Here is a 25371-nt window from a genome sequence, read left to right as displayed (position 1 = left end):
GACTTATAAGCAAAGGATAAACAGGTTGAGACTCTACTCACTGGAGTTTGGAAGTGATCTCTTTTGAAACATATAGGATTCTTAAAGAACTTGACAGAGTGTCTACTGAGAGGATGTTTCCCTCCATGAGAGATTCTATGACCAGACAGCATAGTCTCAGAATAAAGGAACATACGTTTAAGACTGACATAAGGAGGAATCTCTTCTCAAGGGTTGAGAGTCTTTGAACTCTTTGGCACATACAATTGTAGAGGCAGAGTCCTTGTGTATATCTAAAGCTGTGAGAGATTCTTGATCAGATTTGGAATCAAGGGTTATGGGAAAAAGGCAGGAAAGTAGATGTGAGGAATGTCAGATCAGCCATGATCCTATTGAATAGTGGAGCAGGCTCAGGGAACCATTATTAAGGTCTTATGGTCTATTTATGCCACTTAAACAGAGGTTTGTCAACTTTCTGGTGTAGCTATAGGAGATTGAAGCCCTCCATACTGCATAGAAATTACCCCCATCCTTCCCTGCCGAAGATGTACTTGTAATGTAATAGCAAACATATCCTGATGTGGAAAAGTAAAGGAGGGGATGTTGTCAGGTTGGACTATCATCCCTACAGTTTAGGAAGCATTTAACATAAAACTGTACAGTACAGTACACAGCCTTTGGCCCGTGATGCTGTGCCGACCTTTTATCCTACTCTAAGATCAAACTAACTTACATACCCTTCATTTTATTATCATCCATGTGCCTATCTAAGAGTCGGTTAAATGTCACTAATATATCTGACTCTACTACCACTGCTGGCAGTGCATTCCATGCACCCACCCCTCTCTGTGTAAAGAACTGACCTCTGACATCTCCCCTAAACCTTCCTCCAATCACCTTAAAATTAACCATCATGATAGCCATTTCCACCCTGGGAAAAAATCTCTGGCTATCCACTCTATCTAGGCATCTTATCATCTTGTACTCCTCTATCAAGTAACCTCTCATCCTTCTTCACTCCAATGAGAAAAGTTTTAGCTGTCTCAAACTTTCTTCATAAGACAAGCCCTCCATTCCAAGCAGTATCCTAGTAAATCTCCTCTGCACCCTCTCTAAAGCTTCCACATCCTTCCTATAAGAAGGCAACCAGAATATAGCCAACACATGCCATCTAGATAAAGATAATGCAATGGATTTTTACACAGCAAGAGTCACAGTGTGACTCCAGACTCAGAGCAATGTGGTTACCTCTTAACTAGTCTCTGAGCAAAACCAAAACCTCCTTATTTTTATACAGAGAGTGCCAGACAGTTAATGTCCAGCTCAGATGTAAAAGAGGTTACAGCACAACAGACTTAGCCAACATCTCACTGTTAACTAGGATGGTAGTTTGCTCAGTTTCTATCCTGGAGGAGAAAGTAAGGACTGCAGATGCTGGAGATCAGAGCTGAAAATGTGTTGCTGGAAAAGCGCAGCAGGTCAGGCAGCATCCAAGGAGCAGGAGAATCGACGTTTCGGGCATGAGCCCTTCTTCAGGAATGAGGAAAGTGTGCCCAGCAGGCTAAGATAAAAGGTAGGGAGGAGGGACTTGGGGGAGGGGCATTGGAAATGCGATAGGTGGAAGGAGGTTACGGTGAGGGTGATAGGCCGGAGTGGGGGAGGGGGCAGAGAGATCAGGAAGAAGATTGCAGGTTAGGAAAGTGGTGCTGAGTTCGAGGGTTGGGACTGAGACAAGGTGGGTGGAGGGGAAATGAGGAAACTGGAGAAATCTGAGTTCGTCCCTTGTGGTTGGAGGATTCCTAGGCGGAAGATGAGGTGCTCTTTCTCCAGCCATCGTGTTGCTATGGTCTGACGATGGAGGAGTCCAAGGACCTGCATGTCCTTGGTGGAATGGGAGGGGGAGTTGAAGTGTTGAGCCACGGGTGGTTGGGTTGGTTGGTCCAGGTGTCCTAGAAGTATTCTCTAAAATGTTCCGCAAGTAGGTGGCCTGTCTCCCCAATATAGAGGAGGCCACATCGGGTGCAGCGAATGCTGCAAGTGAATTTGTGGCGGATATGGAAAATCCCTTGGGGCCTTGGAGGGAAGTAAGGAGGGAGGAATGGGCGCAGGTTTTGCATTTCTTGCGGTTGCAGGGGAAGGTGCCGGAGTGGAGGTTGGGTTGGTGGGGGGTGGGGGGTGTGGACCTGATGAGGGAGTCACAGAGGGAGTGGTCTTTTCAGAACGCTGATAAGGGAGGGGAGGGAAATATATCCCTGTTGGTGGGGTCCGTTTGGAGGTGGCGGAAATGACGACGGATGATACAATGTGTATGGAGGTTGGTGGGGTGGTAAGTGAGGACCAGTGGGGTTCTGTCCTGGTGGCGATTGGAGGGGCGGGGCTCAAGGGCGGTGGAGCGGGAAGTGGAGGAGATGCAGTGGAGAGCATCATCGATCATGTCTGGGGGGAAATTGTGGTCTTTGAAGAAGGATTGTACAGTATTGGAACTGGTCCTCCTGGGAGCAGATGCGGCAGAGATGAAGGAATTGGGAATATGGGATTGTGTTTTTGCAGGGGGCAGAGTGGGAGGAGGTGTAGTCTAGGTAGCTGTGGGAGTCGTTCGGTTTATAGTAAATGTCCGTGTTGATTCGGTCGCCCAAGATAGAAATGGAGAGGTCTAGGAAGGGGAGGGAGGAGTCTGAGATGGTCCAGGTAAATTTGAGGTCGGGGTGGAAGGTGTTGGTAAAGTGGATGAACTGTTCAACCTCCTCGTGAGAGCACGATGCAGCGCCAATACAGTCATCGATGTAGCGGAGGAAAAGGTGGGGGGTGGTGCCAGTGTAGCTGCGGAAGATGGACTGTTCCACATATCCTACAAAGAGGCAGGCATAGCTGGGGCCCATGCAGATGCTCATGGCTACTCCTTTGGTTTGGAGGAAGTAGGAGGATTGGAAAGAGAGGATTGTTCAGGGTGAGGACCAGTTCAGTCAGTCGAAGGAGGGTGTCAGTGGAAGGGCTGAAAATGTGTTGCTGGAAAAGCGCAGCAGGTCAGGCAGCATGCAAGGAACAGGAGAATCGACGTTTCGGGCATCAGCCCTTCTTTAGGAAGGGTACTGATTGGTATGGTGGGAAAGGAAAAAGCGGAGGGCTTCGAGTCCTTCGTGATGGGGGATGGAGGTGTACAGGGACTGAATGTCCATTGTGAAGATAAGGCTTTGGGGACTGGGGAAGCGAAAATCATGGAGGAGGTGGAGGGCGTGGGTGGTGTCCCGAACGTAGGTGGGAGTTCTTGGACTAAGGGGGACAGGACCATGTCGAGGTATGCAGAGATAAGTTCGGTGGAGCAGGAGCAGGCTGAGACAATGGGTCGGCCGGGGCATTCATGTTTGTGGATTTTGGGCAGGAGGTAGAAACGGGCAGTGCGGGGTTGTGGGACTATGAGGTTGGAGGCGGTGGATGGGAGATCCCCTGAGGTGATGAGGTTATGGATGGTCTGGGAGATGATGGTTTGGTGGTCCCAGACCATGACTGCCTCTTTGTAGGATATGTGAAACAGTCCATCTTTCGCAGCTACACTGGCACCACCCCCCACCTTTTCCTCCGCTACATCGATGACTGTATTGGGGCTGCCTCGTGCTCTCACGAGGAGGTTGAACAGTACATCCACTTTACCAACACCTTCCACCCCGACCTTAAACTTACCTGGACCATCTCAGACTCCTCCCTCCCCTTCCTAGACTCTCCATTTCTATCTCGGGCGACCGAATCAACACGGACATTTACTATAAACCGAACGACTCCCACAGCTACCTAGACTACACCTCCTCCCACTCTTCCCCCTGCAAAAACGCAATCCCATATTCCCAGTTCCTTCGTCTCTGCCGCACCTGCTCCCAGGTGGACCAGTTCCAATACTGTACAATCCTTCTTCAAAGACCGCAATTTCCCCCCAGACATAATCAATGATACTCTCCACCGCATCTCCTCCACTTCCCGCCCTTGAGCCCCGCCCCTCCAATCGCCACCAGGACAGAACCCCACTGGTCCTCATTTACCACCCCACCAACCTCCATATACATCGTATCATCCGTCGTCATTTCCATCACCTCCAAATGGACCCCACCACCAGGGATATATTTCCCTCCCCTCCCCTATCAGCATTCAGAAAAGACCACTCCCTCCGTGACTCCCTTGTTAGGTCCACACCCCCCACCAACCCAACCTCCACTCCCGGCACCTTCCCCTGCAACCGCAAGAAATGCAAAACTTGCGCCCACACCTCCCTCCTTACTTCCCTCCAAGGCCCCAAGGGATTTTCCATATCCGCCACAAATTCACCTGCACCTCCACACACATCATTTACTGCATCCGCTGCACCCGATGTGGCCTCCTCTATATTGGGGAGACAGGCCACCTACTTGCGGAATGTTTCAGAGAACACCTCTGGGACACCCGGACCAACCAACCCAACCACCCCGTGGCTCAACACTTCAACTCCCCCTCCCACTCCACCATGCAGGTCCTTGGACTCCTCCATCGCCAGACCATAGCAACACGACGGCTGGAGGAAGAGCGCCTCATCTTCCGCCTAGGAACTCTCCAACCACAAGGGATGAACTCAGATTTCTCCAGTTTCCTCATTTCCCCTCCCCCCACCTTGTCTCAGTCCCAACCCTCGAATTCAGCACCACCTTCCTAACCTGCAATCTTCTTTCTGACCTCTCCGCCCCCACCCCCACTCCGCCTATCACCCTCACCTTAACCTCCTTCCACCTATCGCATTTCCAATGCCCCTCTCCCAAGTCCCTCCTCCCTACCTTTTATCTTAGCCTGCTGGGCAGACTTTCCTCATTCCTGAAGAAGGGCTCATGTCCTAAACGTCGATTCTCCTGCTCCTTGGATGCTGCCTGACCTGCTGCGCTTTTCCAGCAACACATTTTCAGCTCAGTTTTTATCCCTTCAAGCAGGTTTCAAACAAGGTTTAGTTCCTTTCATACTAGTCGCATGTGGATGGCAGACACTCCAAGACAAAACTTGCCAAATTCATAGGTTGGCCAGTCGGCAGTGCCTGTGAAAAATGCTTTCTATGACTCCTACACTGCAGCTAAAATGACCAAAATGAAGCATAAGTTCCAAGTGAGAGGAACTCACTCTTCAAATGGAAAAGGTGAGTCTGCAGCATATTTTAGTGGAATGGAACTCTACACCAAAACTATTGGGAAACTATGCATTCAATGAGTGAGGGTTTGGTGCTAAATCTCACTGCTCAGAAAATTCCAGGTGTAGTATGTCCTGAACAAGGTCATCGTAGCTGGACGGAGAAGGGCTCTATGGATTTGCCTGCACCGTGATGTCTGCTGATGAAAACAAACCAGTTGCCTTAGATTTGTAAGGCCCCATACCACTGGTGCTACCAGTGATAGGGGAGCTGAGCTCCAACATGAACTGGCAGCTTTAGGGGAGGAGAGAAGGAAATGGTCCATGTCAATACAAAGATTGGAAGACCAGAATCACAAAACATATGCATGCACAATCAGTTTATGGTATGTCAGAATAGGAATGAACTGGATGTTAGGTAGTTCTTTCCAGAGGGTAGTCATAGAGTCATAGAGATGTCTATCCCAACCAGATATCCCAATCTAGTCCTATCTGCCAGCACCCGGCCCATATCCCTCCAAACCCTTCCTATTCATGTACCCATCCAAATGCCTCTTAAATGTTGCAATTATACCAACCTCCACTACATCCGCTGGCAGCTCATTTCATACACGTACCACCCTTTGTGTGAAAAAGTTGCCCCTTAGGTCTCTTTTATATCTTTCCCCTCTCACCTATGCCCTCTAGTTCTGGACTCCCCGATCCCAGGAAAAAGACTTTGCCTATTTATCCTATCCATGCCCCACATAATTTTGTAAACCTCTATAAGGTCACCCCTCAGCCTCAGACGCTCCAGGGAAATAGCCCCAGCCTGTTCAACCTCTCCCTATAGCTCAAATCCTCCAACTCTGGCAACATCCTTGTAAACCTTTTCTGAACCCTTTCAAGTTTCACAACATCTTTCCGAAAGGAAGGAGACCAGAGTTGCACACAATATTCCAACAGTGGCCTAACCAATGTCCTGTACAGCCGCAACATGACTTCCCAACTCCTGCACTCCTGCACTCAATACTCTGACCAATAAAGAAAAGCATACCAAACCCCTTCTTCACTATCTTATCTACCTGCGACTCCACTTTCAAGGAGCTATGAACCTGCACTCCAAGGTCTCTTTGTTCAGCAACACTCCCTCGGACCTTACCATTAAGTGCATAAGTCCTGCTAAGATTTGCTTTCCCAAAATGCAGCACCTTGCATTTATCTGAATTAAACTCCATCTGCCACTTCTCAGCCCATTGGCCCATCTAGTCAAGATCCTGTTGTAATCTGAGGTAACCCTCTTCGCTGTCCACTACACCTCCAGTGGTGAGCTTCTGAAATACATTACTAACTGCTGCAGTGTGTGGTGACTCTTTGACAGTATTCAAAAGGATGTTGAGCCACATCTTGACTGTGACCGAGATTGTATTAAAGGAACATGAGAGAAGACATGTAGCCCCTCACATCTATACAGCCATTCAGTGACATCAAAATTTTTTTGTGACTGAACTTTAATCTACTCACCTTTGTCCCATAGTGCTCTGGCTATCCAAAAATCTATCAATCTTAGGTTTAAAATGAACAACAGGTCTAGCATTAGTTGATATTTGTGGAAGAGAATTCTAACCTATCAGCTTGTGTGTTTGTGACTGTCTCATTACTTCATTCCTGGAAGACACAGCATTGATTATTAGGCTATTTCCCCCAGTTTTAAAGTCCTCAACAAGCAGAAATAATTTATACGTTAGTTTTCAATTTAGAATGACCCATTTGTTCATCCCTGGACGTGAAGAAGACCGCTATCATCATCTGGGTGTTTGGCAGAGTTCCAAAAGGGTGTGTGGTTGAATGTATAAGTTGATCTGTGCCTCAGGATTTCCTTTCCTTGAATTTTCTCTCTGCCTCTGATATATGCCTGCTCTTGACAGCAGGCACACCCTTTTGTTTTATTTGCTTGTCACTTGTAGCAATAGTATGGCTTTTCCAGTTCAGGTTCTGATCAACAGTAAATCCCAGAATGTAGGTAGTTGGGGATTCAGTGATATTGCCACCAAATGTCATGGGAAGATGGTTTGATAATCTCCAACAGAAGAGTCTATGTCTAGCACTTGTCACTTATCAGCCCAAACCTGAATGTTGTCCAGGACTTATTAAATATGGACATAAACATTTTAGGAAATTGCGATTCATACTGAACATTGTGCAGTCATCAGCAAACATCCCTGCTTCTGACCCAACGAAGGTGGTTGGGCCTAGAACAATATCCTGTGGAATTCAGGTCAGGCAGCACCCAAGGAGCAGGAGAATTGATGTTTCGGGCAAAAGCCCTTCATCAGGAATCTCGATTCATTCCCATTAACTTCAATTTTGCAGGTCTTTTGATATCACGATTTAGTTAAATTCTGTCTTGATATTAAGGACAGTCAGTCCCACCTCATCTTGAGTTCAGCTTTGTTATCCATGTTTGGATGCAATGAAGTCAGCAGCTCCAATGTATCCACTGATCTTATAATAAAGTATAGATGATTTAAATTCTTCTCAGCTCAAGCATATAGACCCAATTTACTCAGTCTCTCATCACAGGGGAAGCATCTTATCACAGGGATCAATCGAGAGTACGTTCACTTTATTGCTTCCAATACAAGGATATCTTTACAATGTAATGCATCGCCTCACCAAAATCACATACAATTACAGAAAGGCTTTTGTTTCATGTTTGTGCTCCAATCCCTTTGTAATGCTGTTCGCCTTCCGAATTGCTTTACCTACATGATAACCTCTGTGTTCCTTGCATGATTACACCTAAGTCTCTGTGAGCATCTAAATTTCCAAGTTTCGCACCTTTTAAAAAATTCTGCTTTTCTATTTTTAAGAAAAAAGTGAATAATATTACACTTCTCCACATTATATTCCATCTGTCACCTTGGTGCCCATTCAAAACTTGTTTATATCTGTTTGCAATCTTTTTGTGGTCTCCACAGTCCAAAGATGTGCAGGTCAGGTGAATTGACCATCCTAAATTGCCCGTAGTGTAGGTAAGGGGTAGATGTAGGGGTATGGGTGGGTTGCGCTTCGGCGGGGCGGTGTGGACTTGTTGGGCCGAAGGGCCTGTTTCCACACTGTAAGTAATCTAATCTAATCTAATCTAATCCTTATAACTTGCATTCTCACCTAGCTTTACACCATTAACAAACCTAGATATGTTATTTTCTGTTTGCTCTTCCACGTCATTAATATAGACTGTGAATAGCTGCTGTCCTAGTACCAATCCTCGTGGCACTCCATTAGTCACAGTTGGCCTACTCTCTGCTGCCTATCTATTAACCAATTCTCTATGCATGAATAAAGCATCCAGCTCCAGAGGTTCAAGTCTTCAGTGCATCCACTTATTCAATACCTTTTTGAAATCCAAGTTTACTATACCTACACGCTCCTGTTCACTGACCATATTAGTTACATTCTTAAAAAATGCCAATAAATTTGTTGAATAGGACTGCCCTTTCATAAACCCACATTGACTGATATTGTGAAACTTTAAAGGATTCAGAAAAGATTTACAAGAATATTGTTGGGGCTGGAGGGTTTGAGCTGCAGGGAGAGGCTGAAAAGGCTGGAGCATCAGAGGCTGAGGGGTGACCTGTAGAGGTTTATAAAATCATGAGGGACTTGGATAGGTTGAATAATCAGGATCTTTTCCCTGAGGTAGGGGAGTCCAAAACTAGAGGGCATAGGTTTACGGTGAGAGGGGAAAGATTTAAAAGGGATCTAAGGGGCAATGTTTTCATGCAGAGGGTGGTGTATGTGGAACAGCTGCCAGAGGAAGTAGTGGTCATTGATACAATTACAACATTTAAGAGGCATATGGATGGGTATATAGCTTGGAAGGGTTTGGACGGATATTGGCCAAATGATGGCAAATGGGATTGGATGAATTTAGGATACTGCACGCAGAATTTAGGATATTTGGTCGTCATGGACGACTTTTATGGAAGGATCCACTTTTTTTTCACTCCTGGTCTTTTTTTTATAACCCCCACACTACTGCCTAACCGCGGTAGTGCTTATTTTTTCCCCAGCACCCATGGTGTGTGTGTGCAGGTGTGAGACACAGTGAAAGACACAAAGTGCACGAATCTTTATTCAATTTCCACCACCAGGAAGATTGGAAAACACCCGAGTGGCCAGTGACAAGCACTGCCTTTCACATCAAAGGGCAATGCTGTGTGATCAAAACAGTGAACGGGAGGATAGGGACTAAATCAAAATAAAGGATCCGCTTCTATGCTGTACACCTCTTATGATTCAATAACTGGTACTAATCATTCTACGCTGTTCTAAGTGCATTTGAACTTTGTAATAACATCGCAATACTTCCTTGAAGACTGATGTCAAACTAATTGGTCTATTGCACCCTGTTTTCTATCTGCCTCCGTCCAACACTGCCATACGGACGATGCTTTACATAGCACAGCACAATGTCAGGCAGCGATCTGTGGCAAAACAGCCAGACCAGATGTTAAACAAATCCGGTGCCTCGTGTGCACATCAAGATCGTGCCGATGGCTTCTGCCGGAGTCCACACTCCTCGCATTCTCTCCGCCCCCATGCAAATTATTAGTCCATTCAAATTATTATCTTTCCTAAGCAATGATGACTTTCTTTAATTGACCGGCTTCGGAAAAGTCCGATGCGGTACTGTACATAAGGGAACCGTCATTCCAAATCTAGGCTTTAAACCTCATTTATTATTCCCACGACAGTAGGGCGGTTAATTATCCTCACATCACTATGAACAGGTTCAATTAACTTGGGCTCGGAGACATTGATTCGCTCTCACAAAGGAACCGCGGCAGGGTAGACGGTGAAAAGGCTGCGGTTTGGAGGACAGTACACGTGAGAAGGGTTGGTGAAAGAGAGTGACACAAGACATGGGTTGGGAGAAAATAGCAGTGAAGAGTTGCTCAAATTTTCTTGATTTACAAACTCCGAGATCAACACGTGTCAAATGTTGGCTGATACCTTGGAAGATTTAAGGTGCGATACAAATGCCTATTATTGTTGGTTAAACATGTGGAACGAAAACACATCACTTGTTTTTGAGGAAGGGTTACTGGAATTTTTTTTTATTCATTATGGTGTGGGAACCGCTGGCAGGGCTGGCTTTTGTTACCCGTCCTTAGTTGCCCTTGAGAAGGTGGGAATGAACGATCTTCCTGAACCGCTGCAGGCCACCTGCTGTGGGTTGACCCACAAAGCTATTCGGGAGGGAATTCCAGGATTTTGACTCCGCAACAGTGAAGTAACAGCGCTTTACTTCCATATCAAGATGATGAGTGGGCTGGAGGGGAACTTGAAGGTGGTGGTGTTCCTATGTCCTTCTAGATGGACGTGGTCTTGTTGTGGAAGGTGCTGTCTGGGGGATTTGATGTTAAGTCTGCTTTCTCTCCACAGATACTGCCAGACCTACTGAGTTTCTCCGCAATCTCTGTTTTTGTACTGCGGTCTAATGCAGTTTTCACCATAGCTCTTGTGTTTAGTTTTGCCCACAGCACACATATCATAATTTCATCTTACGGGTTAGAGGGGCAAAGCCGCCCAGGAAACACAGACTTCAACAAACTTCCCAATAATGCCTTGATAATTTTGGTCAGTAAGAATTTAACTGCACAATGTGGGCTCAAATTACAGTCCACACAGCTGCTAATCCCCAAGGGCTGAGAAAACCTCAGTGCGTCTTTACACAGTCACAAGCAGGGACAGTCCAAACAAGCTGCATCTGAGCCCACCGTGGCAACTCCTGCTGAAGGACATACTCTAGAAGGAACCAGATCAGTTGGAAGAGGGCAATAACATTATGGAGAAAACGGATCCACAGTGTACTCTCATAAGTAAGTTAAAATAAAAGTTTCTTCCCATCTCTCACTGAGTCATCCCTCCAATTAAATGGTCTAGCTGACAAGATAAAGTTCAGACCAAATGAGGTTGGCAGATCTAAATAGGCAAAAGTGTGGACTGCAGATGCTGGAAATCAGAGTTTAGACTGGAGTGGTGCTGGAAAAGCACAGCAGGTCAGGCAGCATCAAAGGAGCAAGAAAATCAACGTTTTGGGCAAAAGCCCTTCATCAGGAATGGAGGCAGGGAGCCTCCAGGGTCGAGAGATAAGGATGGCAAGCAGCTCTGAAGCTTGCCCTGTGTGACCTCTTGTCTGTGAAGCAAGTGCTAACTCCATCACGCAGCTGAGCTGCCCTATCTCTGCTTTCTGCTCAAAGAATGATATAGGTTGGAGACAAGTCCTTCCACCTTTCATTTTATTAGTTGCAGAATTGATCATGTTTTGGAAACATAGCCTACACCTTTTGGTCAGAACAACTGACTGAGATCAGCCACCAGTGCTTTTTAAAAATGCTGCTTTCATGATTTAAGTTTGTGCCTCTTACCAATTCACCACAATAGCAATTCAAGGACACTTTATCACTGCAGGGACTGTCCTTCCTATGTAAAATTCACATTTTTAAAGATCTGTATCTAGAGGGATCCAATTGTAGATTAGTGTTACACATATGTAACACAAAATAAAGATCATTACTTCTATCTTGTCAGACCAATAGGTAGGCAGTCAATCATGATTCCCATTTATAATCACTATCACCTTCCCTTTTCATTCATTCCCATCAGTCTTCCCTGACTTTTAGAAACTATTGAAAACTTCAACTTCCTGTTAAGTTAATTGATAACACATCTGCATTTGTCTTTCTCTCTCTACAGATTATGCCTCATTTGCTGATTAGTCCAGTATTTCCATTTATTAATTCTCAACTGGTGAAGATTGTAGCAGGCTTTGCAATAGAACCTGATACCTGATGAACTTTCACATTCCTGATGGAAGGCCTTTTGCCCAAAATGTCGACTCTCCTGCTCCTCAGATGCTGCCTGACCTGCTGTGCTTTTCAGATGCCATACTTTTTGACTCTGACTCTCCAGCATCTGCAGTCCTCCTTTGCAATAGATCCAGTCAAATAGTTTGCCAAAGTTGCCAGGGGCAGAAATGTGTGCAGTTCCCTGAACCCCACAAAATCTTTGACAGGAAAATTAAATTTTAAAAGAAAGAACTTTTCAAGTTTTTCATAGCCTCCGCAGAAGAGCTGCATGAAATGAACTGTGAACTGCTGCATCCATCAATGCCATCCTTTGCACCCAACAGGAGGCAAAGTTAGTTTATAAGAGAGCTGCTTTTAATTCTCTCTTTCTGCGATTGGGGAGAGTGGGGCTGCAAGGATCACAGTTGGTTAATAGAAGTATGTGGGAAGAGGGCTTAGTTTGGAACAGTACATTCCAGGCAGGAGGCAACACTGAACTGTTCAAACTATTATACTTTCATCTTTAAACAACTCCAAATACTTATTTGCTTACTTGGATTCATACTACCAGGGTCAGGGGAAAACGTGAAATAAAAAAAACATTCAGCAGCCACAGTCTTTAAAATTATCTCAACATCCACATTGTATTTTGAATAATAAACCAGGTCATCACAAACTACATTATAAACAATACAGACCCTGATATCTATGCTGACATACGCAAAAGACTTAAAATAAATGGAAAATCTATAAACAACAATATTTAGTGGGGTGCAGCGTCAATTCAGAACAGATACCTCCACAATCATAACAAAAACTTGTAAACGACTATATTTTTCGATTTATTGGGACAACAAAAGGGGAAGGTAAAACATTCAAATGGGGTCATATTGATAGGGCATCATTGCAACTTAAAATATACCATGGATCACATTCTAACATACTATAAGAGATATTTAAAAGCATCGCCTATGCAACAATATAAAGTTTTTTTTTCTTTTTGAATTAGCAAAAAACGTATTTGCAGACAGCAGAGATTGATGCTTTGTTCATTCAGCAGCTACCCACGCAGAAAGCCCTAGTGTGAGAAACACACACATGTACAGAATAATACAGCTGATCCGATCAGCGCAATAAAGCCACGCAGTTCCCTCCCCTGTTCAGATCTGGCTAAACAATATATTTTGAATTAATCGCAATATAAACTAATTAATTTTAGTCCGAATGCGCCACCATATCGGGCGGCGGGGCCTGCAGCTCACTCTCGCCTTTTAAACAATAAAAGCGGCGCCGGGGCAACGAGCCGCGCCGCCCCTCATTCAACAGCAAACCGGTAGCGGACCTCGTTCGTTCGCCCGCCCGTCACTCGCGCTGCCCAGTCCCAATTACTCGGCCCGGCCCAGTCCCGAGGAGATGAGAAGCCGAGAGGCTTTTACCTGGACTGGAGGCGCCGCTCGCGCTGTTTAATGGAACAAAGAGAAACGGCCGGTAAGACCGCGAGCCCGCGAGCCGGGCTGGCAGCCAGCGAGCATGCGCAGAGGCCGGACTGCGGGTGTGGGGGGAGGGAGGGAGAGACAGACACACAGACAGACGAGGGGGCAATGGGAGGAAATGATGGGGGCAATCAGGGAGTGGGGGGGGGGAAGGGGTTTGAAGGGGGCAATCGGGGGTGGGCGGAATGAGGGGATCAATCATGGAGTGAGGGAGCAATCGGGGGTGGGAAGGGGGAATGAGGAGAGCAGTCATGAGGTGGGGGAGAATGAGGGGAGAGATGAGGGGGTGGGGGTATGAGAGGGTTGGGAGGGTGAATGAGGGGGTGATCAGGAGGTGTGAGGCAATGAGGAGGTGGGGAGAGGGAATGAGTGGAGCAATCGGGGTAGGGAGGGGGAATTAGGGGAGTGCTCGTGGGGCAAATGAGGGAAGTAATCTGGGGTTGGGGAATGAGAAGAGCAGTGGGGAGCGATCGGGGGGTGGGGGGAATGAGGGGAGAGATCGGGGTGTGGGGGGAGAATGAGGGGAAAGATCGGGGGTGGGGGGAATGAGGGGAGCGATCGGGGTGTGGGGGGAGAATGAGGGGAGAGATCGGGGGTGGGGGGAATGAGGAGAGAGATGGGGGTGGGGGGAGAATGAGGGGAGAGATCGGGGGTGGGGGGAGAATGAGGGGAGAGATCGGGGGTGGGGGGAATGAGGAGAGAGGTGGGGGGAATGAGAGAGCGATCGGGGTGTGGGGGGAGAATGAGGGGAGAGATCGGGGGTGGGGGGAATGAGGAGAGAGATGGGTGGGGGGAATGAGAGAGCGATCGGGGTGTGGGGGGAGAATGAGGGGAGAGATCGGGGGGTGGGGGAATGAGGGGAGAGATCGGGGGTGGGGGGAATGAGGGGAGAGATCGGGGGTGGGGGGAATGAGGGGAGAGATCGGGGGTGGGGGGAGAGATCGGGGGTGGGGGGAATGAGGGGAGAGATCGGGGGTGGGGGGAATGAGGGGAGAGATCTGGAGGTGGGGGAATAAGGGGAGAGATCTGGAGGTGGGGGAATGAGGGGAGAGATCGGGGGGTGAGGGGAGAGATCGGGGTGGGGGGAGAGATCGGGGGTGGGGGGAGAATGAGGGGAGAGATCGGGGGTGGGGGGAATGAGGAGAGAGGTGGGGGGAATGAGAGAGCGATCGGGGTGTGGGGGGAGAATGAGGGGAGAGATCGGGGGTGGGGGGAATGAGGAGAGAGATGGGTGGGGGGAATGAGAGAGCGATCGGGGTGTGGGGGGAGAATGAGGGGAGAGATCGGGGGGTGGGGGAATGAGGGGAGAGATCGGGGGTGGGGGGAATGAGGGGAGAGATCGGGGGTGGGGGGAATGAGGGGAGAGATCGGGGGTGGGGGGAGAGATCGGGGGTGGGGGGAATGAGGGGAGAGATCGGGGGTGGGGGGAATGAGGGGAGAGATCTGGAGGTGGGGGAATAAGGGGAGAGATCTGGAGGTGGGGGAATGAGGGGAGAGATCGGGGGGTGAGGGGAGAGATCGGGGTGGGGGGAGAGATCGGGGGTGGGGGGAGAATGAGGGGAGAGATCGGGGGTGGGGGGAATGAGGAGAGAGATGGGTGGGGGGAATGAGAGAGCGATCGGGGTGTGGGGGGAGAATGAGGGGAGAGATCGGGGGGTGGGGGAATGAGGGGAGAGATCGGGGGTGGGGGGAATGAGGGGAGAGATCGGGGGTGGGGGGAATGAGGGGAGAGATCGGGGGTGGGGGGAGAGATCGGGGGTGGGGGGAATGAGGGGAGAGATCGGGGGTGGGGGGAATGAGGGGAGAGATCTGGAGGTGGGGGAATAAGGGGAGAGATCTGGAGGTGGGGGAATGAGGGGAGAGATCGGGGGGTGAGGGGAGAGATCGGGGTGGGGGGAGAGATCGGGGGTGGGGGGAGAATGAGGGGAGAGATCGGGGGTGGGGGGAATGAGGGGAGCGATCGGGGTGTGGGGGGATGGGGGGAGAATGAGGGGAGAGATCGGGGGTGGGGGGAATGAGGAGAGAGATGGGGGGTGGGGGGAATGAGAGAGCGATCGGGGTGTGGGGGGAGAATGAGGGGAGAGATCGGGGGTGGGGGGAATGAGGAGAGAGATGGGTGGGGGGAATGAGAGAGCGATCGGGGTGTGGGGGGAGAATGAGGGGAGAGATCGGGGGTGGGGGGAATGAGGAGAGAGATGGGTGGGGGGAATGAGGAGAGAGATGGGTGGGGGGAATGAGAGAGCGATCGGGGTGTGGGGGGAGAATGAGGGGAGAGATCGGGGGGTGGGGGAATGAGGGGAGAGATCGGGGGGTGGGGGAATGAGGGGAGAGATCGGGGGGTGGGGGAATGAGGGGAGAGATCGGGGGTGGGGGGAATGAGGGGAGAGATCGGGGGTGGGGGGAATGAGGGGAGAGATCGGGGGTGAGGGGAGAGATCGGGGGTGGGGGGAATGAGGGGAGAGATCGGGGGTGGGGGGAATGAGGGGAGAGATCTGGAGGTGGGGGAATAAGGGGAGAGATCTGGAGGTGGGGGAATGAGGGGAGAGATCGGGGGGTGAGGGGAGAGATCGGGGTGGGGGGAGAGATCGGGGGTGGGGGGAGAGATCGGGGGTGGGGGGAATGAGGGGAGAGATCGGGGGTGGGGGGAATGAGGGGATAGATCGGGAGTGGGGGGAATGGGGGGTGGGGGGGAAATGAGGGGGGGAATGGGGGGGTGGGGGGGAATGAGGGGGGGAATGGGGGGGTGGGGGGGAATGAGGGGAGAGATGGGGGGGTGGGGGGGAATGAGGGGAGAGATGGGGGGGTGGGGGGGAATGAGGGGAGAGATGGGGGGGTAGGGGGGAATGAGGGGAGAGATGGGGGTAGGGGGGAGGATGAGGGAGAGATGGGGGGTAGGGGGGAATGAGGGGAGAGATGGGGGGTAGGGGGGAAATGAGGGGAGAGATGGGGGTAGGGGGGAAATGAGGGGAGAGATGGGGGGGTGGGGGGGGAAATGAGGGGAGAGATGGGGGTAGGGGGGAAATGAGGGGAGAGATGGGGGGTGGGGGGGAAATGAGGGGGAGAGATGGGGGGTAGGGGGGAAATGAGGGGAGAGATGGGGGGTAGGGGGGGAAATGAGGGGAGAGATGGGGGGTAGGGGGAAATGAGGGGAGAGATGGGGGGTGGGGGGAAAGGAGGGGAGAGATGGGGGGTGGGGGGAAAGGAGGGGAGAGATGGGGGGTGGGGGGAAAGGAGGGGAGAGATGGGGGGTGGGGGGAAATGAGGGGAGAGATGGGGGGTGGGAGGGAAATGAGGGGAGAGATGGGGGGGTAAGGGGGAAATGAGGGGAGAGATGAGGGGTGGGGGAGAGATGAGGGGTGGGGGGGAATGAGGGGAGAGATGGGGTGGGGGAGAGATGGAGGTGGGGGGGAATGAGGGGAGAGATGAGGGGTGGGGGGGAATGAGGGAGAGATGAGGGGTGGGGGGGAATGAGGGGACAAGATGAGGGGTGGGGGGGAATGAGGGGAGAGATGAGGGGTGGGGGGGGAATGAGGGGAGAGATGGGGGGTGGGGGGGAATGAGGGAGAGATGGGGGGTGGGGGGGGAATGAGGGGAGAGATGAGGGGTGGGGGGGAATGAGGGGAGAGATGAGGGGTGGGGGGGGAATGAGGGGAGAGATGAGGGGTGGGGGGGAATGAGGGGAGAGATGGGGGGTGGGGGGGAATGAGGGGAGAGATGAGGGGTGGGGGGGGAATGGGGGAGAGATCGGGGGGTGGGGGGAATGAGGGGAGAGATCGGGGGTGGGGGGAATGAGGGGAGAGATCGGCGGTGGGGGGGAATGAGGGGAGAGATCGGCGGTGGGGGGAATGAGGGGAGAGATCGGGGGTGGGGGAGAGATGGGGGTGGGGGGGAATGAGGGGAGAGATGAGGGGTGTGGGGGGGAATGAGGGGAGAGATGAGGGGTGGGGGGGAATGAGGGGAGAGATGAGGGGTGGGGGGGAATGAGGGGAGAGATGAGGGTGGGGGGGGAATGAGGGGAGAGATGAGGGGTGGGGGGGAATGAGGGGAGAGATGAGGGGGTGGGGGGGGGAATGAGGGGAGAGATGAGGGGTGGGGGGGAATGAGGGGAGAGATGGGGGGTGGGGGGGAATGAGGGGGAGAGATGAGGGGTGGGGGGGGAATGAGGGGAGAGATCGGGGGTGGGGGGAATGAGGGGAGAGATCGGCGGTGGGGGGAATGAGGGGAGAGATCGGCGGTGGGGGGAATGAGGGGAGAGATCGGGGGTGGGGGAGGTGGGGAGATGGGGGTGGGGGGGAATGAGGGAGCGATGGGGGTGGGGGGGAATGAGGGGAGCGATGGGGGTGGGGGGGAATGAGGGGAGCGATGGGGGTGGGGGGGAATGAGGGAGCGATGGGGGTGGGGGGGAATGAGGGGAGCGATGGGGGTGGGGGGGGAATGAGGGGAGCGATGGGGGTGGGGGAGAATGAGGGTTGGGGGAGAATGAGGGGAGAGATGGGGATTGGGGGAATGAGGGGAGAGATGAGGGTTGGGGGAATGAGGGAAGCGATTGGGCGAATGAGGGGAGCGATCGGGGTGTGGGGGAGAATGAGGGGAGAGATTGGGGGTGGGTGGGAATGAGGGGAGAGATTGGGGGTGGGTGGGAATGAGGGGAGAGATCGGGGGTGGGTGGGAATGATGGGAGAGATCGGGGGTGGGGGGGAATGAGGGGAGAGATCGGGGCGGTGAGGGAATGAGGGGAGAATTTGGGGGTGGGGAAGAATGAGGGGAGCGATCGGGCTGTGGGGGAATGAAGGGAGAGACCGGGGGTGTGGGGGGAAATTGGGGGAAATTAGGGGATACATCGGGAGGTGAGGGAGAATGAGGGCGGAGATTGGGGGGAGAATGATGGGAGAGATCGGGGGTGGGGAAGAATGAGGAAGTGATCGGGGTGGGGGAGTATGAGGGGTCCGATCGGGGTGGGGAGAATGAGGGGAGCGATCGGGGTGGGGGAGAATGAAGGCAGCGACCGGGGTCAGGGAGAATGAGGGGAGAGATGGGGGAGGGGAGAGATGGGGGTGGGGGAGAATGAAGGGAGAGATGGGGGTGGGGGAGAATGAAGGGAGAGATGGGGGTGGGGGAGAATGAGGGGAGAGAATGAGGGGAGAGATGGGGGGTTGGGAGGGAATGAGGGGAGAGATGGGGGTTGTGGGGGGAATGAGGGGACAGATGGGCGGTGGGGGGGTGAATGAGGGGAGAGATGGGGCGGTGGGGGGGTGAATGAGGGGAGAGATGGGGGTCTGGGGGAATGAGGGGGAGCGATCGGGGTGTGGGGGAGAATGAGGGGAGCGATCGGGCGTGGGGGGAATGAGGGGAGAAACCGGGGGGGGTGAGGGAATGAGGGGAGAAATTGGGGGTGGGAAGGATGAGGGGAGCGATCGGGCTGTGGGGGAATGAGGGGAGAGATCGGAGGTGTGGGGGAAATTAGGGGAGACATCGGGAGGTGGGGGAGAATGAGGGGAGAGATGGGTGGGAGGAATGAGGGGAGAGATGGGTGGGAGGATGAGGGGAGAGATGGGGGGGAATGAGGGAGAGATGGGGGGGGAATGAGGGGAGAGATGGGGGGGAATGAGGGGAGAGTTGGGGGTTGGCGGGGAATGAGGGGAGAGATGGGGGAATGAGGGGAGAGATGGGGGGGAATGAGGGGAGAGTTGGGGGTTGGGGGGGAATGAGGGGAGAGATGGGGGTGGGGGAGAATGTGGGGTGGGGGAGAATGTGGGGAGAGATGGGGGTGGGGGAGAAGGAGGGGAGAGATGGGGGTGGGGGAGCATGACGGGAGAGATCGGGGCGGTGAGGGAATGAGGGGAGAAATTGAGGGTGGGGAAGAATGAGGGGAGCGATCGGGCTGTGGGGGAATGAAGGGAGAGATCGGGGGTTTGGGGGGAAATTAGGGGATACATCGGGAGGTGGGGGAGAATGAGGGGAGAGATTGAGGGGGAGAATGATGGGAGAAATCGGGGGTGGGGAGGAATGAGGAAGTGATCGGGGTGGGGGAGTATGAGGGGACCGATCGGGGTGGGGGAGAATGAGGGGAGTGATCGGGGTGGGGGAGAATGAAGGCAGCGACCGGGGTCAGGGAGAGATGGGTGGGGGTGGAATGAGGGGAGAGATGGGGGTGGGGGGGAATGAGGGGAGAGATGGGGGGAATGATGGGAGAGATGGGAGTGGGGGGGGAATGAGGGGAGAGATGGGGGGGAATGAGGGGAGAGATGGGGGGGAATGAGGGGAGAGATGGGGGGGAATGAGGGGAGAGATGGGGGGGAATGAGGGGAGAGATGGGGGGAATGAGGGGAGAGATGGGGGGAATGAGGGGAGAGATGGGGGGAAATGAGGGGAGAGATGGGGGGAATGAAGGGAGAGATGGGAATGAGGGGAGAGATGGGGGGGAATGAGGGGAGAGATGGATGGGGGGGAATGAGGGGAGAGATGGATGGGGGGGAATGAGGGGAGAGATGGATGGGGGGGATTGAGGGGAGAGATGGATGGGGGGGAATGAGGGGAGAGATGGATGGGGGGAATGAGGGGAGAGATGGGGTGTGGGGGCTAATGAGGGGAGAGATGCGGGTGGGGGGGAATGAGGGGAGAGATGGGGGGTGGGGGGGGAATGAGGGGAGAGATGGAGGTTGGGGGGGTAATGAGGGGAGAGATGGTGGGTGGGGGGGAGGAATGAGTGGAGAGATGGGTGGGGGTGGAATGAGGGGAGAGATGGGGGTGGGGAGCAAATGAGGGGAGAGATGGGGGTAATGAGGGGAGAGATGGGGAGGATGATGGGAGAGATGGCAGTGGGGGGGGAATGAGGGGAGAGATGGGGTGGGGGGGGAATGAGGGGAGAGATGGGGTGGGGGGGAAAAGAGAGATATGGGGGGAATGAGGAGAGAGATGGGGGGTGGGGGTGAATGAGGGGAGAGATGGGGGTGGGGGTGAATGAGGGGAGAGATGGGGGTGGGGGGGAATGAGGGGAGAGATGGGGGTGGGGAGCAAATGAGGGGAGAGATGGGGGGAATGATGGGAGAGATGGAAGTGGGGGGGGAATGAGGGGAGAGATGGGGTGGAATGAGGGGAGAGATGGGGGTGGAATGAGGGGAGAGATGGGGGTGGAATGAGGGGGATGGGGGGGAATGAGGGGAGAGATGGGGGGGATGAGGGGAGAGATGGGGGGGAATGAGGGGAGAGATGGGGGGGAATGAGGGGAGAGATGGGGGGAATGAGGGGAGAGATGGGGGAATGAGGGGAGAGATGGGGGGGAATGAGGGGAGAGTTGGGGGTTGGCGGGGAATGAGGGGTGAGATGGGGGGAATGAGGGGAGAGATGGGGGGAATGAGGGGAGAGATGGGGGGGAATGAGGGGAGAGTTGGGGGTTGGGGGGGGAATGAGGGGAGAGTTGGGGGTTGGGGGGGAATGAGGGGAGAGTTGGGGGTGGGGGAGAATGTGAGGAGAGATGGGGGTGGGGGTGAATGTGGGGTGGGGGAGAATGTGGGGAGAGATGGGGGTGGGGGAGAATGAGGGGAGAGATGGGGGTGGGGGAGCATGACGGGAGAGATCGGGGCGGTGAGGGAATGAGGGAGAAATTGAGGGTGGGGAAGAATGAGGGGAGCGATCGGGCTGTGGGGGAATGAAGGGAGAGATCGGGTGTTTGGGGGAAATTAGGGGATACATCGGGAGGTGGGGGGAGAATGAGGGGAGAGATTGAGGGGGAGAATGATGGGAGAAATCGGGGGTGGGGAGGAATGAGGAAGTGATCGGGGTGGGGGAGTATGAGGGGACCGATCGGGGTGGGGGAGAATGAGGGGAGTGATCGGGGTGGGGGAGAATGAAGGCAGCGACCGGGGTCAGGGAGAGATGGGTGGGGGTGGAATGAGGGGAGAGATGGGGGTGGGGGGGAATGAGGGGAGAGATGGGGGTGGGGGGGAATGAGGGGAGAGATGGGGTGGGGGGTTAATGAGGGGAGAGATGGGGGGAATGATGGGAGAGGTGGGGGGGGAATGATGGGAGAGGTGGGGGGGGAATGAGGGGAGACATGGGGGGGAATGAGGGGAGAGATGGGGGGGAATGAGGGGAGAGATGGGGGGAATGAGGGGAGAGATGGGGGGAAATGAGGGGAGAGATGGGGGGAATGAAGGGAGAGATGGGAATGAGGGGAGAGATGGGGGGAATGAGGGGAGAGATGGATGGGGGGGAATGAGGGGAGAGATGGATGGGGGGGAATGAGGGGAGAGATGGATGGGGGGGATTGAGGGGAGAGATGGATGGGGGGAATGAGGGGAGAGATGGATGGGGGGAATGAGGGGAGAGATGGGGTGTGGGGGCTAATGAGGGAGAGATGCGGGTGGGGGGGAATGAGGGGAGAGTGGGGGGTGGGGGGGGAATGAGGGGAGAGATGGAGGTTGGGGGGGTAATGAGGGGAGAGATGGTGGGTGGGGGGGAGGAATGAGTGGAGAGATGGGTGGGGGTGGAATGAGGGGAGAGATGGGGGGTGGGGAGCAAATGAGGGGAGAGATGGGGGTAATGAGGGGAGAGATGGGGAGGATGATGGGAGAGATGGCAGTGGGGGGGGAATGAGGGGAGAGATGGGGTGGGGGGGGGGAAAGAGAGATATGGGGGGAATGAGGAGAGAGATGGGGGGTGGGGGTGAATGAGGGGAGAGATGGGGGTGGGGGTGAATGAGGGGAGAGATGGGGGTGGGGGGGAATGAGGGGAGAGATGGGGGTGGGGAGCAAATGAGGGGAGAGATGGGAATGATGGGAGAGATGGAAGGATGGGGGGGGGGAATGAGGGGAGAGATGGGGGGGAATGAGGGGAGAGATGGGGGTGGAATGGGGGAGAGATGGGGGTGGAATGAGGGGAGAGATGGGGGGGAATGAGGGGAGAGATGGGGGGGAATGAGGGGAGAGTTGGGGGGGAATGAGGGGAGAGATGGGGGGGAATGAGGGGAGAGATGGGGGGAATGAGGGGAGAGTTGGGGGGTTGGGGGAGTGTTGGGGGGATGTTGGGAGTGTGGGAATGAGGGGAGAGATGGGGGGAATGAGGGGAGAGATGGATGGGGGGGAATGAGGGGAGAGATGGATGGGGGGAATGAGGGAGAGATGGATGGGGGGAATGAGGGGAGAGATGGGGTGTGGGGGCTAATGAGGGGAGAGATGCGGGTGGGGGGGAATGAGGGGAGAGATGGGGGGTGGGGGGGAATGAGGGGAGAGATGGGGGTGGGGCGAATGAGGGGAGAGATGGGGGTGGAGTGGATGAGGCGAGTGATGGGGGATGGGGGGGATGAGGGGAGAGATGGGGGGAATGAGGCGAAAGATGAGGGTGGGGGGGAATGAGGGGAGAGATGGGGGGTGGGGGGAATGAGGGGAGAGATGGGGGTGGGGGGAATGGGGGTGAGATGGGGGGTGGGGGGGAATGGGGGGAGAGATGGGGGGTGGGGGGGATTGGGGGAGAGATGGGGGGTGGGGGGAATGGGGGGAGAGATGGGGGTGGGGGGAATGGGGGGAGTGATGGAGGGTGGGGGGGAGAGATGGGGGGTGGGGGGGAGTGATGGGGGGTGGAGGGGAATGGGGGGAGAGGTGGGGGGTGGGGGGGAATGGGGGGAGAGATGGGGGGTGGGGGGGATGGGGGGAGAGATGGGGGGTGGGGGGGATTGGGGGGAGAGTTGGGGGGTGGGGGGGAATGGGGGGAGAGATGGGGGTGGGGGGGAATGGGGGGGAGTGGAGGGTGGGGGGGGAATGGGGGGAGTGATGGGGGGTGGGGGGGAGAGATGGGGGGGTGGAGGGGAATGGGGGGTGAGATGGGGGGTGGGGGGGAATGGGGGAGTGTGGGGGGTGGATGGATTGGGGTGATGGGGGGTGCGGGGGAGTGAGTGGAGAGATGGGGGGTGGGGGGGAATGAGGGGAGTGATGGGGGATGAAGGGAGAGATGGGAATGAGGGGAGAGATGGGGGGAATGAGGGGAGAGATGGATGGGGGGGAATGAGGGGAGAGATGGATGGGGGGGAATGAGGGGAGAGATGGATGGGGGGGAATGAGGGGAGAGATGGATGGGGGGGAATGAGGGGAGAGATGGGGTGTGGGGGCTAATGAGGGGAGAGATGCGGGTGGGGGGGAATGAGGGGAGAGATGGGGGTGGGGCGAATGAGGGGAGAAATGGAGGTTGGGGGGGTAATGAGGGGAGAGATGGTGGGTGGGGGGGAGGAATGAGTGGAGAGATGGGTGGGGGTGGAATGAGTGGAGAGATGGGGGTGGGGAGCAAATGAGGGGAGAGATGGGGGATAATGAGGGGAGAGATGGGGAGGATGATGGGAGAGTGGCAGTGGGGGGTGAATGAGGGGAGAGATGTGGGTGGGGGGGAATGAGGGGAGAGATGGGGGTGGGGAGCAAATGAGGGGAGAGATGGGGGTAATGAGGGGAGAGATGGGGGGAATGATGGGAGAGATGGGAGTGGGGGGGAATGAGGGGAGAGATGGGGGGGGAATGAGGGGAGAGATGGGGGTGGGGAGCAAATGAGGGGAGAGATGGGGGTAATGAGGGGAGAGATGGGGGGAATGATGGGAGAGATGTGAGTGGGGGGGGAATGAGGGGAGAGATGGGGGGGAATGAGGGGAGAGATGTGGGTGGGGGGGAATGAGGGGAGAGATGGGGGTGGGGAGCAAATGAGGGAGAGATGGGGGTAATGAGGGGAGAGATGGGGGGAATGATGGGAGAGATGGGAGTGGGGGGGGAATGAGGGGAGAGATGGGGGGGGAATGAGGGGAGAGATGGGGGTGGGGAGCAAATGAGGGGAGAGATGGGGGTAATGAGGGGAGAGATGGGGGGAATGATGGGAGAGATGTGAGTGGGGGGGAATGAGGGGAGAGATGGGTGGGAATGAGGGGAGAGGTGGGGGGGAATGAGGCGAGAGATGGGGGGGAATGAGGGGAGAGATGGGGGTTGGAATGAGGGGAGAGATGGGGGGAATGAGGGGAGAGATGGGGGGAATGAGGGGAGAGATGGGGGGGAATGAGGGGAGAGATGGGGGAATGAGGGGAGAGATGGGGGGGTGGGGGGGGAATGAGGGGAGAGATGGGGGTGGGGGGAATGAGTGGAGAGATGGGGGGTGGGGGGGAATGGGGGGAGAGATGGGGGTGGGGGGAATGAGTGGAGAGATGGGGGGTGGGGGGAATGGGGGGAGAGATGGGGGATGGGGGGATGGGGGGGAGAGATGGGGGGAGGGTTGGGGGAGGTTGGGGGGGATGGGAGGTGGGGGGTGGGGGGGAATGGGGGGGAGTTGGGGGTGGGGGGAGGGGGGTGGGGGGGGGGGATGGGGGGAGAGATGGGGGTGGGGGGGAATGAGGGGGAGATGGTGGAGGGAATGGGGGGAGAGATGGGGGTGGGGGGGAAGAGATGGGGGGTGGGGGGGAGAGATGGGGGGTGGAGGGGAATGGGGGAGAGATGGGGGGTGGGGGGAATGGGGGGAGAGATGGGTGGTGGGGGGGAATGGGGGAGAGTTGGGGTGTGGGGGGGAATGAGGGGAGAGATGGGGTGTGGGGGCGAATGAGGGAGAGATGGGGTGTGGGGGCTAATGAGGGGAGAGATGCGGGTGGGGGGAATGAGGGGAGAGATGGGGGGTGGGGGGGAATGAGGGGAGAGATGGGGATAATGAGGGGAGAGATGGGGGGATGATGGAGAGATGGCAGTGGGGGGGGGAATGAGGGGAGAGATGGGGGTGGGGGGGGAAAGAGAGATGATGGGGGGAATGAGGGAGAGAGGGGGAGATGGGAGAGATGTGAGTAGGGGGGGGGAATGAGGGGAGAGATGGGGGATGTGGGAGATGGAGTGGGGAAGAGGTGGGGGGGGAGATGGGAATGAGGGGAGAGGTGGGGGGGAATGAGGGGAGAGGATGGGGGGGGAATGAGGGGGAGAGAT

At 54.5% G+C, this 25371-nt stretch overlaps 1 protein-coding gene and 1 long non-coding RNA gene across 7 annotated transcripts in view; one reads left to right on the top strand and one right to left on the bottom strand.

The window, feature by feature from the left end:
- Positions 1-13488, bottom strand: part of smarca4a (SWI/SNF related BAF chromatin remodeling complex subunit ATPase 4a) — a 106919-nt gene extending 93431 nt beyond the window's left edge. For all 6 annotated transcript variants that reach the window (XR_011955570.1, XM_072564172.1, XM_072564176.1 and 3 more), the window contains exon 1: positions 13385-13488. The gene's annotated coding sequence lies outside the window, so the exon portion shown is untranslated. The remainder of the gene's footprint in view (positions 1-13384) is intronic.
- The window catches only part of LOC140468028 (uncharacterized), a 44476-nt gene continuing 32286 nt past the window's right edge, over positions 13182-25371 (top strand). Inside the window, exon 1 of the long non-coding RNA XR_011955573.1 lies at positions 13182-13436. This is a non-coding gene — a long non-coding RNA (uncharacterized lncRNA). The remainder of the gene's footprint in view (positions 13437-25371) is intronic.

The sequence above is a fragment of the Chiloscyllium punctatum genome, chromosome 46 (genome assembly GCF_047496795.1).
Source record: "Chiloscyllium punctatum isolate Juve2018m chromosome 46, sChiPun1.3, whole genome shotgun sequence".
Lineage (NCBI taxonomy): Eukaryota > Metazoa > Chordata > Chondrichthyes > Orectolobiformes > Hemiscylliidae > Chiloscyllium > Chiloscyllium punctatum.
The sequence above is the reverse complement of the archived record's forward strand: the minus strand, read 5'-3'. Positions and strand labels throughout refer to the sequence as shown.